Consider the following 15,857-nt stretch of genomic DNA (forward strand, 5'->3'; position numbering starts at 1 on the left):
ACAATTCTGAACACAATAACTTTGTGAAATCGAGGCGCTAATCACTACACAGTTATTGCGTACAGAATTATTCTCCTTGATTTAAATTGTATACCTTGGACTTCAAAAAATTTATGGTATGTAATGCTGATTTTATAATTGTATATTTGTCTAACATGAGCACACAATAGCTGTGTAAAATGGAGGCGCTAATCAGTAACAGTTATTGCGTACAGAATTGTTCTGCTTAACTTATATAGGTTCCTTGGGTTTCGAAAAGTTTATGACATATAATGTTAGTTTTATAATCACACATTTGTCTACCGTGAACATGTATTGAACTGAAACCGGTCGGCAAATAAACTGCATTAATCTCAGTCTGTTTTATGCATCTCCTATATTATTTGTATGCTGATACCTGCCTAGACAGGATATTTAATGCTTTATATTGCTCACGAAAAGAGTCTTGACTTATTTGTTATTATATTTATCGATTGTCAGTGGAATACTCAAGATGAAACACTTCCTATTTTCAATCCTTTTATACACAGTAAGTTAGGTCCACACGTTTGCTCTGTGGCGAAGCTTTCATGTAAATTTTCAATGTGGTCGTCTACCACTGCCGCAACAGTATCTCATACATACACTAAAGTAATTTCCACAAATATAGTTGTAAGAAAAATTAACTCAGTGAAGTTGAATATTGTAACTTCAGAGAAGTAAAATGTAGAGATGTTGACCTACGAGATGTAGATGGAAAGCAGCTACTAAATGTGTAAAAAAGAGCACACAGATGACTGAAGTACATTTAAGGAATATTTAAACCTATTGATAGCTGTGGATAGCGAACATTGGGTAGCAAATGTCTCAATTATAAACAAAGAAGATACGTTTATAAAGGTTAGTAGGAAAGAGAATAACCATTACCAAGATTCCTCATGATGGCCGAAGCAAGCGAAGTACGAGATGTAGATTGTGACAGGTGAAGAAAACTTTATTCAGCAGAACAAGCTCCAGATTTGGAAATGAGGAGGAAGTTATTAAAAGTGTTGGTCGGCAGAACAACCTTATATAGACATGAGACGTCTACTGTCGAAATCCGGAGAACAAGAAACCGGAAGAATTTGATGTGTGTAGGGAAAGAAATCTTAGAAATACTACTCCCAGAAAAAGTGAGAGGTTGATGTTTCATCTGCTACTGAATCCAGAATTTGTTGACTTGTCAATGGAAGTAGTAGTAAATATTAGAAGCAGGCAAGAGACGATGTAGTACAGCGTCAAACCAGTCGAAAGACTGATGACAAAAAAAATCTCTGTTATCCGGGGGCATTCTCAGAATTAACTTCTGTCTTTTCCATCTGTTTGCTCCATGTCACTGTATGTAATTTACTGATAAGTGCGGGTTAGTTATAACATAGTCATTTTCTAAGACATTGTTTTTAAAGATCTCTCGATATGACGTCTGCTGATCACCTCTGTACCAAAGTTCTATAGTTTTGTTCACGTACATATTAGCGTGCATATTAGTAAAATTAACATAATCTTACATCGCTTGCTCGAAACTCGGCGAACTGAGTCAGTGGACATTGTCTATGATAAAAAAGTCATCCATCTTAAATTGATGCACACCACGTAAAACTGTGTTGAAATATTAGTTTCAGAACAGATCCCACAGCAGATGCTGCAGTGTAGCTACGAGTATTCTTGACAATTTTTTGGTTTCTCTTTAATTGTTCGATGATTTCAAGCGTGTCCTTGGCAGAGTACATCGAAAAACAAATTTTATTTGAACGCCGGTAAATTAACTTTTCCCTTGTGACAACACAATGTGAATGCCGTTGTAATGAGCAAAGTAAACCTCAGGTGTGAAATGACTTGCATTATAAAATCTACACTGTAAATTCATCAAATTGCAATTATAGCTCTCCAGAGTACGTTTGAATGTATCTTTCAAAGCAATAGTAGAATTTCATTGTCAGCGTCCACGTTATTCTTATAATTTTACGTTTCGTTTCTACTGCTGACAACATCAACGACGTAGCAGTTGTGGCATTGTAGTTGTCCAGCATCTGTGTGTTCCTGAAAATGAAAGATCTACAACATTTAAATATGAATGTCTTTAGAACGCAATTTCACGAAACGTTGTGTGTCGTTTTTACCATAGCACCTGACTGGCACGCAGGGCAGAAATTGGTAGCATCTCAATTTTCGATCTTCAAGTATTGAAGATTTTAATGTGTGATAGATGAGGTGTCATTAGAATTTCGAATATGAAAGCGTCTACTTCCTTATTCCTCATCAATGGCAAAGTGCCTTTCGCATTATGTAAGTTTCCTTGTCCTCATTGTGTAATTAATATTAAAAATTGATACTTCAATTTTCGTGTTCACGTATTAATATTTCAAAAACTGATACTTAATATTTTGTGTTCACGTTTTAATATTATGATTAAGTGATTTTTATCTTTAAATGTGATACTAATATATCACGGGACGATCGATGTATCCGGGAACATTATTAATTGCCCTTTGATTTCTTATCAAGTAGCCAGGTTAGCAGTATCCGCATCTTTATTTCTCTTACAATTTTTTTCGTTATCACCATAAATTTGTTGGCTTATCTGTATCACGGTCCTTGGGTTTTAACTTTATTTGTTGTGCACTTGCAAGGTAATGTAGTTGTTTAGAATAATAACGTTGATTATTTGATTTTACTACACTGACTCTAGAAATAAGAATATTTCATCTGTCATTGTGTTTTCTTGCAAAATCAGGGTGCTAATAATGGGCAAACGATAATGACTACTTTAGCGTGATAACTTAAAAATTTGTGTGATGACTATGTATATAACGTTTATACTAAGGAAATTGTCCAAGTTTATAAATAGAAGAATACTTGGAAAACATCTGTTTTCACTTAGGAAAGATAAAGGCATCAGAGAGGCAGATCTGAATTCGCTGTTGATGCAAGATGCAAGACTTAAAAAAAATTGAGGCCTTTCATAGGATCTGTCGATCTATAAAATGCGTTCGACAACGTCACATCGTGCACGGTGTTTCAAATTCTCAGAAAAATTGGTATAAGCCACAAGGAAAGATGGTCGTATACAGCATGTACGAGAACCTAGAGCAGTGATTCCCAACATATAGGTAATTACCCTTGAGGGGTAAAATGTAATTTTCTGAGGGGTAAATACAAAAATTTCACCAAACTGAAGTAGTTTTATGAGTTCATGACTATTATCACTATTTCATAAGACGCTAAAACTGATTACAAATTGTATTTATGATCAAGTATTTCTTAATAGTAGCATTAATGCGTGAGACAACGTAGTTGTGGTTACAGTTTGTGAAACGAACGTATGAAAAATAATTTCCTCCCGTAGTTCATCCACTATGGACAATCTTTGTACCATCCAGCTATTACAGTAAAATTGAGACATGCACGTCGCATGCGCTTAGGTATCTCACGAAAATCTCTTCTTGCAGTTGTAGGTAGTTCCCATAATGGACCAGCACAATGGACCAGTAACTATGTAATGACTATTATACAGCTGTAGGGCCTACACTGTATTATTGTTCTTTATATTAGAGGCAGTGATCAGACAGAAAGCATTTGCAGCCTAAAGTCTTCCAGCTTCTGTCAGTTCAAAAAATAACGAGTGATTTAAAAACGAAAAGAATAGTGCACAATTGATTGAGTCTAAATGCGGGTGTTGGATATGGATGAAGCAAGTGTTCTAGGGAGAGGAACTGAGTAGAGCAAGCATTTTTCGTGACAAGTGTTTAATGTGGGTAGTTCGCGTCCTTTCCTGAGGAGTTCTAGGTAGAACGTGCGATGCACTGAGAATAGTTTTGTCGTTCAGTAAAATAATGATTGTTAGAAATAAGCAGTACCAATAGTCTCTTCAGTTCATGGCTCAATAAAACACCTACAAAAGGTTTACTGATACCACCAGGCTCCATTATGATCGCAAATTACAGTCTTCAGTTCCATCATAAACTTCATATTATAAACCATGATTTGAGAAGCTTTTAAATCTTCACGTGACGAACCAAAGCAAAGACTGAAAATGTATTGCTCTTTTCGGAGGCATCATCTTCGTCATTACCTCCTAGAAAGGCATCATTTTATTTAGCTTTAACCTTGGAATCATTCTATCTGTCGACAAGATGCACAATTCTGTGATCAATGTTTCCTGTCATCATACCCCACGAATTCGAATTAAAATGTGTACTTGAAAGTAGGTTTTCTCTACAGTTTTATATTACTTTTATCCCAAAAACAACAATTTATAGCCTGGTATCAGATACATAACTATTTCCTTAATGTGTATATTCTGACAGAATATAGTATAGGTAGGAGTATTTACATAGTATGCTTTTTAGAATAATATATATTAATCAATTCTCGCATATACAAGGAGAACACGTCAAGTGCAATAATTTGGTTTCCCAGAAACTTCGCTCAGCAGAAGAGAAGTCAAAATAAGTGAACACGTTTCTCGGTTTACGGGGAGATATTTGACCATTTCTGAGAAAACGATGGTCAAAGTTTTCTAGGTACTTTATGTGTCGTTTACGGAGTAAATAGTTCCATCGAAGTGGGGGAAAAGTGTCTGGCATCGAGGATTCATTGTTTTGTGGTTTACGTTCGACCCGATTGTTATCCGTAGAAGATTACTACATGAATATTTTCCAATGTTTATCGAAGTAATGTTGTCTATTCGTGCACTAGTTACTTGTTTGATGAATTAATAAAAAATAAAAACAATAAATGGAGAAATTACTTGAAATTGTTTTCGGTAAAATTGCTGCAGCGTATCTTGATTCATAACCAGTTGCAAGGGCCAGATTCTGGGAAAGTGATCCGTTATGCGTGATTTGCCTCGAAATTATTGCCCATAAGTGAAATCTTCAGCAATGTTAACGACGTTTCTTCCTCAAATGAGGTAAATACGAAGAAATGTCGCTGTGACGAAGTTGTCTTCATGTGTTGCTCGTGCTGTTCGGAATTTCTATGTTTAGAATGTTTCTACGATCTGTATTATTCAGGTGAATGCGCCAAATCTTCCTGGAAAATAAATATAAGAGTAAAATATAAGAAGTAATAGTGAAATATAAGAGTATGTGACTTTAAAAAGATTATAATCCCCGAAAATACCACGCACACATGTATAATAAATGTACGTCAGTTATTATGGGATCCAGTTATTTTACAAATAATATAACGTCCTTGATTCCTCTAACTTGACAAAAAAAATCATGTATTAGCCTTATAATAATACAGGTGAATAAATGGAAATAAAATAAAATAAATGAAAACGGTAATCGGGTTTCAAAGACGGGTAGGAAAAGTGGAAGGCCGCGAGAGTAGCCACTGTGCAGCCAGTTGGACTGAGTTACGCGTGTGCTAAAAGGCATCTAAATTACATGGAAAACTTTGACGGTCATTTTCTCAGAAATGGTCGAGTTTAAAATGGTTCAAAAGGTTCTAGCAGTATGGGGCTTAACATCTGAGGTCATCAGTCCCTTAGACTTAGAACTACTTAAACCTAACTAACCTAAGGACATCACACACATCAATGCCCAAGGCAGGATTCGAACCTACAACCGTAGCAGCAGCGCGGTACCGGACTGAAGCGCCTAGAGCCGCTCGGTCACAGTGGCCGGCAGGTCGAGTTTCTACAGATAAGCCGAGACATGTGTCTCCTTATTTGGGCACGTCTTCCAGTTAGCGAAGTTTCTGGAAAATCAAGTTCTGGCACTAAGCGAAAGTTTATAATTTCTGGATGAAGAATATTCGGATGAGCGTCATTTAAACACTAAATAATTTCCGCAAGGGCACATCACATCATAACACCAAATCTAGACGAATGGAACCTGGCAACGTTCGCTCCTCTCGGAGGCTCCACACGCAACTGCATCGACAGAGATGCTATAAGTAGAATCGGGACTCATCTGAATACTCCTCAGTCCAGTGTTGTCGCTGAACGCAACACCATCCGCGCATCTGTCTCTACTGCTGTGTCGAGGGAATCCGTAATAATTGTCACCCTGTTGATACTCCTTGTTGTTAAGACGTCGTGGATACTGTGTGTGCAGTATCCCATGACCCCAAGCTGCTGGGAGGGGTGGGGTGGGGGGTGAAGCTATAGTTGTGGGGGCTCCCTTGCGGACGGTCCAGGTGAAACTGGAACAGGGGAAGCTATTCATTTTCGTAAAATTTTTGAAAACATTATCAGAGATGTTATATAATATCGTATAATTAAATATAATTAAAAAACAGTCTTGATCGAAAATTTCTTTTAATCAGAGTGACAGCAGGCAGTTCAGCGTCGTGGGTCGGCGCAGCTTACTCCATGGAAGTCCACCTGCCGTTCTGGAGTCTGAAGATGATCCTTAAGGATTGAAACCGGTCATTCCGATTAAAAGATATTTTCGATCAAGACTGTTTTTTAATTATATTTATTTTCGCCTGTCTTGTACACCTTTTCCTCTTTCCGTTGTTGTCATATTAAAATTAGATTGTTTTCCCAAAATACAGAGGTATGTGCATACCGTCACTTCACTAACATGTTAATGACGATGCAATTGTGACAGAATTCTGAAGCAGCTATTAATCAAACAACTGAGAATGAATGAATAAGATAAATAGCATATGAAAAACTCATGTTCGGTACAAAAATAAAACTTTGATTTCTTCATTTATGTTGTTACAAACATATCGTAATTCTTATTTCACCAGCTATGGACGGGCCCTCAAAGAATTACCATATTCCATTGAGAAAATCTGTAATCACTCATATATCACAGCGGATAAGAAAGTCTTGCATGTTAGCAATGTGACAAAATACTCTTTGCTTTGCAGGCATACCTTTTCCAAAAAATCGTTTCGATATCTTAAACTGATGTGAATGTTGTGAATAATTCACTTCCACTCCCTTTGCTCACAGGATCGGAAATGAGTGGACTACATACAATCCATTTTCTAGTGATAGGATTCTGATACAGACCTATTGTAAAAATAGTATTCCAACAGAGGTTATTCTTACAGCTTTTCATTCAGACTACCAGTTTCAACTCCTCAACAGAGTCATCTTCAGGACCTGTAACAAACGACAAGAAACATCCGGTAGGACAAGTGCATAGCAGGGAATCGATATCTCCACCAGGTTTCCACAGAAGACTTCATTAAAATGTCGTTCATGTCACAGGACATGAAGATAACTTCGTTGGGGAGGAGTCGAAATGGGTGACCTAAATAAACGCTACAAAAACAACAGCTGTCGGAATACTGTTATTAGAATTTATCGACCAGCCGCTGTCCCACAGTCCACAATCGCAAGATTTCTCTCTCTCTCTCTTTCTCTTTCTCTTTCTCTGTACACTTTTCTTGCTATTGCCAGTCTGCATTGCCGGCCGATGTGGCTGAGCGGTTCTAGGCGCTTCAGTCTGAAACCGCGCGACCACTACGGTTGCAGGTTCGAATCCTGCCTCGGGCATGAATATGTGTGATGTCCTTAGGTTAGTTAGGTTTAAGTAGTTCTAAGTTCTAGGGGACTGATGACCTCAGATGGTAAGTCCCATAGTGCTCAGAGCCATATGAACCATAAAGCTAAGTTTACATTTTCAGATATAGAGCTCATCTCAAGTTAAAAAAAAAAAAAAAAATTCAACATATTAGATCGATTTGCAACAGTGCAACAATATCTGGTTTAATATGCACCAAATGCAAGCTCATGGCGACCACTGTTTTTTATTGCAAAGTATCTGAATGTCGCAGAGTACCTTACTGAATATAGAAACAGCACAATAACTACGCCTTTTAACGTAAAGATAGGCAGTTCATTACGGAACTGAGTTACAACGCTATGAGATTCGTGAGAATCAGGTTCTATTTTTGGCGAATAGTTTCTTTAAAATCGTTTGAGAAATGTTGTAGTGCAACCGGCTTATGCGTGCCTCCATTCCCATATTGTAAACGAAGCTGGCGGGGAATCTTTAGTTCTTAACGGACAAAGCGCCACAGCTCAGTTCAGTAGGCGACAGACAACTGAGGTGGCCATCCTTTCGCAACAGAGGGGTGGACTCACCCAGCGCCGAGTTCGAGAAGGCGTTTCTGTGCACAAGCCAAGTTACCTTGCGCGAGCTCTTCCTGTGTTTCCGCAGGCAACCCCATTTCCGTAGTCGAGGTGCGTGCTATGACTATACGATCCCTCACGGACGGGTAATCAGTATGTATGACCTCACGGTCGCAAGGTGCATGAGGCTGTTGAGAACCTGCACGGAGTTGTGTTTGACCACTCTGAACCGAATGATTCGATATTGGTATGTCAGTCGTGGGGTCGGGGCCAGCGATAGTAGCAATCTCTCTCAACGACCAGTCACGATTCATGTGGTTTCGAATTCCGACACGTACTGGTAGATGTTTCTCCTTCTTACAAGAGACATAAGATTGGTTCCTCATAAACAGCCAACTTTCAAACGCGATTTCTGAATGAGAATGTTGTGAATAATGATTATATACAAAATGTACATGTTGGGCGAGAAGTCCCCGTAGCAGGGGTAGTATCGAGTGAGGAGGCACTCAATCTTGCTGCAACCATATGCGTTCTGTAAGCCTCTTTCCTCAAGCCGAGGTACTAACCATATCTTAAGACGTGTAAGTAATTTGCACCGTTCACAGCCTCTTCAGGAAAGGACGGTCCAAGTGCATGTTGCCACGTCATCGCTGCCCGTATCATAACTCGAGGAGGGTTCCTCTCTAGCTCGACACTGTACTGAGGATTCTCTTTACCCCAAACGACAGTACTCGTATTTCTAGCATATGGGCATCTGAAAACATAGCCATGAAACGGTTCTCTGCATCTGGATACTGAGTTAACAAAGCACGGCACGCTAAAATACGTTCATTCCGGTCTGTATGCGATAACTCGGTTATGAGTGTTGGTCGAAAAGATATGACGTTAAGGTCTTCTTTCATGTGATCTCACGTTGTTGTCCTCGGTGAACTGAAGCACGTTTAACTGTCTTCATAGGAGTTTGTTCAATCGAAGCACAGACTCTGGCCCATGTTTCTACTCCTGTCTTCTTCCTTCCAATCGTCGGCCTGTTTTTAACGCTGCCAAAAGCAAAAGCACATATTTCCCAATACTGTGGAGTCATATTAAATCTTTCCTGGGAATTCCCACATTGTCTGCCCGTGTGTTGTCGTTCGTGCACTCACAAGCTGTCCTCAGTAGTTTAACTATGGCCACTTCCATCTGGTGTGGCTACCAATTTAAAACTCGCCAGCGAATACCACTGAGGAAACATGTAAACATGAATAATTCCAACCACTGATTCCAACAACTGATAACAAGTAACATTGCTACCAACTTTCTTAACAGCATTTGATATTAAACAGTGGTTACACGGGTTGCGGGAACTTCTCGCTCACCCTGTAGATGGCGTTCCCTCTTATTCGCCGTTGCGCCGAAATGCTAATATGTATATCCAGCATGTAGTACACTCCAGGCCAGTTTGAAGTTCGTTGCATGCCAGGTTCATACGCAAGAATTGGACCTAGTTATGACCAAATATTGCAGTTTAAAGCTAGGGCTGAATTACTTGGTCCTTTCATCCGAGTTTGACTTTATGTGGTTTTCCAGAACAGTTCCAGACGAAAGTCGCTATGATTCCTGGCAACAAGTAACGACTTCATGTTCACTGCTCACTGTTTCATTTTCCATTGGTTGGTTATTTGGTCAGGAGGGTAAAGGGAATAAGCATTTTCCATTCTTATCTGACTGACATATGGTATTGTCATTCACATTACTTACCTAATGAAATGTTGCAATATAATACATGATCATTCAAAATTACGGTGATCGTAGTTAATAAACCACGAAGTGAAACGACTGAAGAACTTCGGGAAAGGTATATTTTGACTTCCTCTCTGTCAGTCCCTTTCTCTCTCTCTCTCTCGTACCAGAGAAACGCAAGTCCGAGACATTTTTCTTATTGAAACGTTTTCGTATAACAAACAGTTTTTCGTGATCTTTATCCTACCGTTCTACCTTGTAATCCACAAGGTCGTTTTACAAGCAATAACACGATCATGTTTTACAAGATGGTCAGTTCCCGTTTTATCGAATTATGTGAATGTGACATTTACAGGAAGTTTTCTAGATGAAAGATATTAGTGATTGTAGCAGCGCATTAAACACCTCAGTCCTGTCTGTACACCTTATTTATTTTGTATATACTGGCTGAAGGAGTCTGACTCCCTTAAAAGATCCTGCTGAAAATACCGTGTGATATCCAATAAATTACGAAATGCATCCTGAGCGTTACTCTAATCTAAGGGCAAGAGATATTTTTAAGCAATGAAGCTACTGTCTTCTCTGTAAAGGAATGTCGATGTCAACAGGCATTTACAGATCAGAAAAGGTATTGACGTCAAGACCCACCTGTCGATAACAATACTGAACCGAGACAGAATAAACTACCAGTTGACCACTCGAGTATTTGTTCTTGAACCATCAGTGCTAGAGTTCTGTAGACAAACAGGAAACAAGGTGGTTTAAACCGTACGGCGCCACATACAACTTGGATCGTTGATATTCTACTCCGGATCATGAAACTCTATACGTATTTTTCGATCAGGAGGACGAGCTAAGTTACCTGAACTGAGCGAATAGAGTAATTGTTAGGATATAGCAAACCTTGTTTCAATTTTTGTTTTTTCGCGATATTACGGTGAGAGTGAACATGATATTTGCTACAAAAATAACGGCGAAGTCTATATTCAGTTAATACGAACATATATTTTAAAGGCTGTACAAAAACTGGAAACAGTGACGTTAACATTTAACGTTACTACATTAACAAATCAAATAAGCATCCAACTACAGTACATAAAATTTAAAATACTTTTTAACTGGAGCCTGCTACAAAGGAAGCTAGGTGTTAACATTTGCATTATAGAATGAGATTTTTACTCTGCAGCGGAGTGTGCGCTGATATGAAACTTCCTGGCAGATTAAAACTGTATGCGCCGACCGAGACTCGAACTCTGGACCTTTGCCTTTCGCGGGCAAGTGCTCTACCATCTGAGCTACCGAAGCACGACTCCCGCCCGGCCCCCAAAGATACTGGCAGAAGTAAAGCTGTGGGGGCCGGGCGTGAGTCGTGCTTCGGTAGCTCAGATGGTAGAGCACTTGCCCGCGAAAGGCAAAGGTCCAGAGTTCGAGTCTCGGTCGGCGCACACAGTTTTAATCTGCCAGGAAGTTTCATTTGCATTATAAGTTGAAATTAATATACTCGCTCACGCTCTCTGCGAAACCTTGCGATCATGCTCTGATGACCATGAATTTGGCAAATATGATCCTTCAACAATGATTGCCTACTCCAACCTCAAACATTTCCTAATACGAAATAATGCTACCCCTTTTAAGATGTTGCGACCATTCTTCCTTCATTTCTTCTTACCGATCCAGTCTTCGTCGCCTACACAGTCAAATACTAGAATCGTTACGCAAAAGGATGGTGCAGTCATTCAAATGTATGTTGCCTACTTGGTTATTCAGTGTGAATCACGTGGCTTCGAATGGAACAGCGAAATGATTGGAGGAGAGATGCACGGTGTCAGAAATTCCTCAAATTAAGAGTGTATTTGAGCCTACAGGAGCTCTTCCGTAGAAGAATGACCAAAGAAAATATTGTTTCACAAATTTTTACATCCCTTTAGTCGCTGGACTGCGACTGGCAATCTAAAGCACCGGGAGACAATAAGTAAGGAATAAGCATAGTTTTCAGCATTTCAGGATACGATGATTCCCTGTAGGAAAATGAATGTCGCACCTTTGTGTGTGCCGCCCCGGATTAGCCGAGCGGTCTACAGCGCTGCATTCATGGACTGTGCGGCTGGTCCCGGCGGAGGTTCGAGTCCTCCGTCGGGCATGGGTGTGTGTGTTTGTCCTTAAGGTAATTTAGGTCAAATAGTGTGTAAATGTAGGGAATGATGACCTTAGCAGTTAAGTCCCATAAGATTTTACACACATTTGAACATTTTTGAACCTTTCTGTGTAACATCTGTTACAAACAAGTTAGTACAAGGTTTCAGTATTCAAAAATTCCTGCCTTCGTAGTTTTGTCGTGATGTTCCACTCCTGGGCTACTGGATGAATTGCTAATGTAGGAAGTAGTTTCAATGAGCAGTGACTGGTCGACAGTGGGAGGACAACATCTGATCCTATAGAATACATGTGCTGGCGTACGCCTTCGCCAGAACACCGGTCGACATTAGGAAACATTGTTTAGCAGGCGCTGGAATAGGCGTGCCTGTGACAAGAGAAGACCAAGACAACCCCTAGGCTACGAATCGATAACAGTCCCTGGGCAGCGTGCATATACGCCGCCGCCGACCGTGTTGCCTCCATCGCCCATTCTCTGAATCCCCGTACCTCAGTACGCCGCATCAGGACTCAGTTCACATTGCACCTCAAATACGTCGCACAGTGTTCTAGTCTTCCACAGTGATAGTCGTCACCTCGTACCTGAGCTAGCTGTGAGGGAACGTTAGTCTTTGTATATAGTTGTGATATGGACACGGACAAGATTCAAAAATTTGTACATGTTAATTGATTGCTGTTAACCACAGAACTTCAGAATGACATCATTCAAGTTAAGTACTCAATTGGTTCCTGTAATAAAGTATATTTTAACCACGTGTGCATTTTGTGTTGTAGTGAGAAGTAACCGACGACCCACCTGTCATACCGCCCTCTGTTCATCCAGCCAGGAACCACAAAACATTCCAAGAGGACACAGCTACAAAAGTATGTGATTGATCTGCAGTACATCAGCGTCTGGCTTATACCTTCAATATTTGTTCAGTGTTTCATGGGTTGAGAAGAAATAGGTGATTCTTCCGTCGAATGGGGACGCTATATCCGTGAGGCCTGCAGACGATTTTAGATTTCCCTCTTTCGTTTATTTAATTTACAGAGTACAACTAAACGCAACATGAAACTATATTGTATTGTATTGTACTGTATGGAACTGGGGACCTAGAAACGACGGAGAGGCTTCGTCCCCGCTGTAGCGCGCAGTGGTCCACAACCCCACGAGAAGCTACAGCAGTCCACTTCACCCCCACCGTCGCCCCACACCGAGCCCAGGGTTACTGTGCGGTTCGGCCCCCAGTAGACTCCCCAGGAACGTCACACACCAGACGAGTGTAACCCTAAGGTTTTCGTGGTAGTGTAATTTTGGTGTACGCGTACATGGAGAAAGAGTTTGCGCAGCAATCTTCGACATAGTGTAACTGAGGCGGAATAACCCCGCATTCGCCGAGGCAGATGGAAAACCGCCTTAAAAACCATCCACAGGTTGGCCGGCACACCGGACCTCGACATCGGCACGCCTTCCCGCCCGGAAAGCAATGCGTTAGACGGCACGGTGAACCGGGATGGCCACATGAAACTGTACAGACAATAAACGATGGTTCATACGACCCAGATACCAACGTGAAATACAACTGCGAGAAAATAAGAGGGACATTACCTCGGATTCCGGTGAAAATGAAATGTTCTTATGGCATTTATTGGCCGAGATATCCTCTTCGGGGTTCGGCCGCCGTATTGCAAGTCTTTTTAGTTGACGCCACTTCGGCGACTTGCGTGTCAGTGATGATGGAGGACACACACCACCCAGTCCCCTGCTGGGAATAGAACCCGGGCCCCTAGCGTAGTGTGCGCCGCTGATCTACGGAGGCGGACAGTTTCTGTTGCGTCCCACAAACACGTACGCATATTGGTCCTAGCATTACTATTCATTGTTAATCCAGTTGTTGTAAAACGTTAATCAGCAGAATAAATGAGGCACGTTTTCGTCAAGGTTAGTCTCTATTTGATGTTTATTTTTTATTGTGTTTGATGTATAATATCACGTCGTATATAAAATTCGTCAAAGACGAGGCGACATCAATAATGTCTAACAAGTAAAATGACGATTGTTCTGCTATGGGCTGGTGAAGCTCTTAAGCTAAGCTGTATTTTTAGCTGTGTACAAAATATTTGTGAACAGAGCAACCGAAACGATCAGTCATCCCGTTATGTGTACACCGAAAATCTAAAATTGTGGTTTGACTCTAATCGGCACTTAGTAAATACTAACTGTTTCGAAAAAAGTCACTGTACACCTTAAGAGGTGCCGTATCCAGAAATTAAGAAATGTGACAGTTGCTTATTCACTTTCGCTTTTGAAACTGAAAGTCACGCTAGATATAGGTCTTATATACTTTCATTTTCCTCGTAATTATTGTAGGAAAAATACTGCCCTACAGAAAAGTTAATGGAATTTGATGTGGAACTAAAATAGTATAATTTTAATTTTCCATTTTCTATATTGTTTGTCAGCAGATAGTTGGCACCTCTTACAACAATGTACTTCTATGTAAATATTGGTGAATAAGCTAGAAGGCAGGTTATGCGTTTAATTAACGTGACAGTTTCTCTGCTAGTGGTTGCCGTTAGGTTTGCTGTACTTTTCAAGGTCTTCCCCGACGACAGTAATTACAAAACCTCTAAGCTGCTTCACAGTTGCCTACACGGAAACTATTATTTTGTTTCATTGTCATTGATAGGGTTACGAAACTTACAGCTCTTGTTTAACTCACTTCCCCGTTTACGCTTTATCTTCACTTTAAACAGTTCTTGTCTGATTGTACAAAAAAAATCTAATACCAACCAAATAAGAAAGATATTGTTGATATTTTCTCTTTTCTATCTGTATACCTATTAACTCAAAATGAATGTTACTACAAGTTTACAAGCAAGCAGTTCGTCACCCCGGAATGTACAGTTGGGGACGGTGCTACTGCAACAGAAGTAATTCACGAAAGCAATCTCCTGCTTGCTGCGAATTACTTGATTTAACGTTTGTACTTAAATTGCTCCCATATGTTCATTCTATGTATTCACTTGGATCTTTTTATTAATACTAACACGTTAATTATGCTTAGCAATTCAGTGATTAATTCTGTTCTTGTATTACATTTTCCCAATTTTAATAAAATTGGGTGGTGAGAAACATTTTGTGCCATACGAAACTTACAGTAGACTGCAGAGTTCCGCAGTTTCTGTTTGCAAATCACTGTCCAGATAATCATTTAACGATTAATAACCACCATTTAAAACCACCAATAAGCAAATAAGGAATCCTAATAGGTGGAATAAATACATAGAAGGACTCTGCAATTGAAATCATTTTGCAGACATAATTATAGAAGGTGAAAAGGAAGTGGATGAGAATCATGGTATGGGGGGATTTGGGGGGGGGGGGTATAATATTGCGTGAAGAATTTTACACAGCTCTGAATCACTTAAACTGACACAACGCACCTGAAGTAGGCGGAATTTCGAGTTTGATATGGGAGGAGGGGAGAGGGAGCCTTCAGTACTGCCTGAAGATTTTATGAGTGCGTTGTGTCCGAGACAGTCTGGCATTTGCGGTTTTCACTGGTCGAAGCTGTTTCCACATAAACTTCCAATAAATCAGATGTATTTAGTTTCTTCCGTTCCATTTCTTCTCCTCCTCCACACCCCCCTCCTCCATCTTGAATTTACGTAATCGACTGAAAAAATTGACACACCTATGATACGTTTAAATTGACACAACGTACCAGTAGTAGACAAATCTCCAAATTTTTTTCTGAGAATCAACCATTATAAAACTGTTATATCTGGTAAGTGGAATGTGTGAAACAGGAGTAACACCCTTAGACTTCAAGAAGAATGGAGTAATCACAATACCAAAGAAGGCAGTTGCTGACAGGTGTGTGTATCACCGAACCATCAGTTCATCACGTTATGCTTGCGCGAACAAATACAA

This window comes from Schistocerca americana, chromosome 5, assembly GCF_021461395.2.
Source record: "Schistocerca americana isolate TAMUIC-IGC-003095 chromosome 5, iqSchAmer2.1, whole genome shotgun sequence".
Lineage (NCBI taxonomy): Eukaryota > Metazoa > Arthropoda > Insecta > Orthoptera > Acrididae > Schistocerca > Schistocerca americana.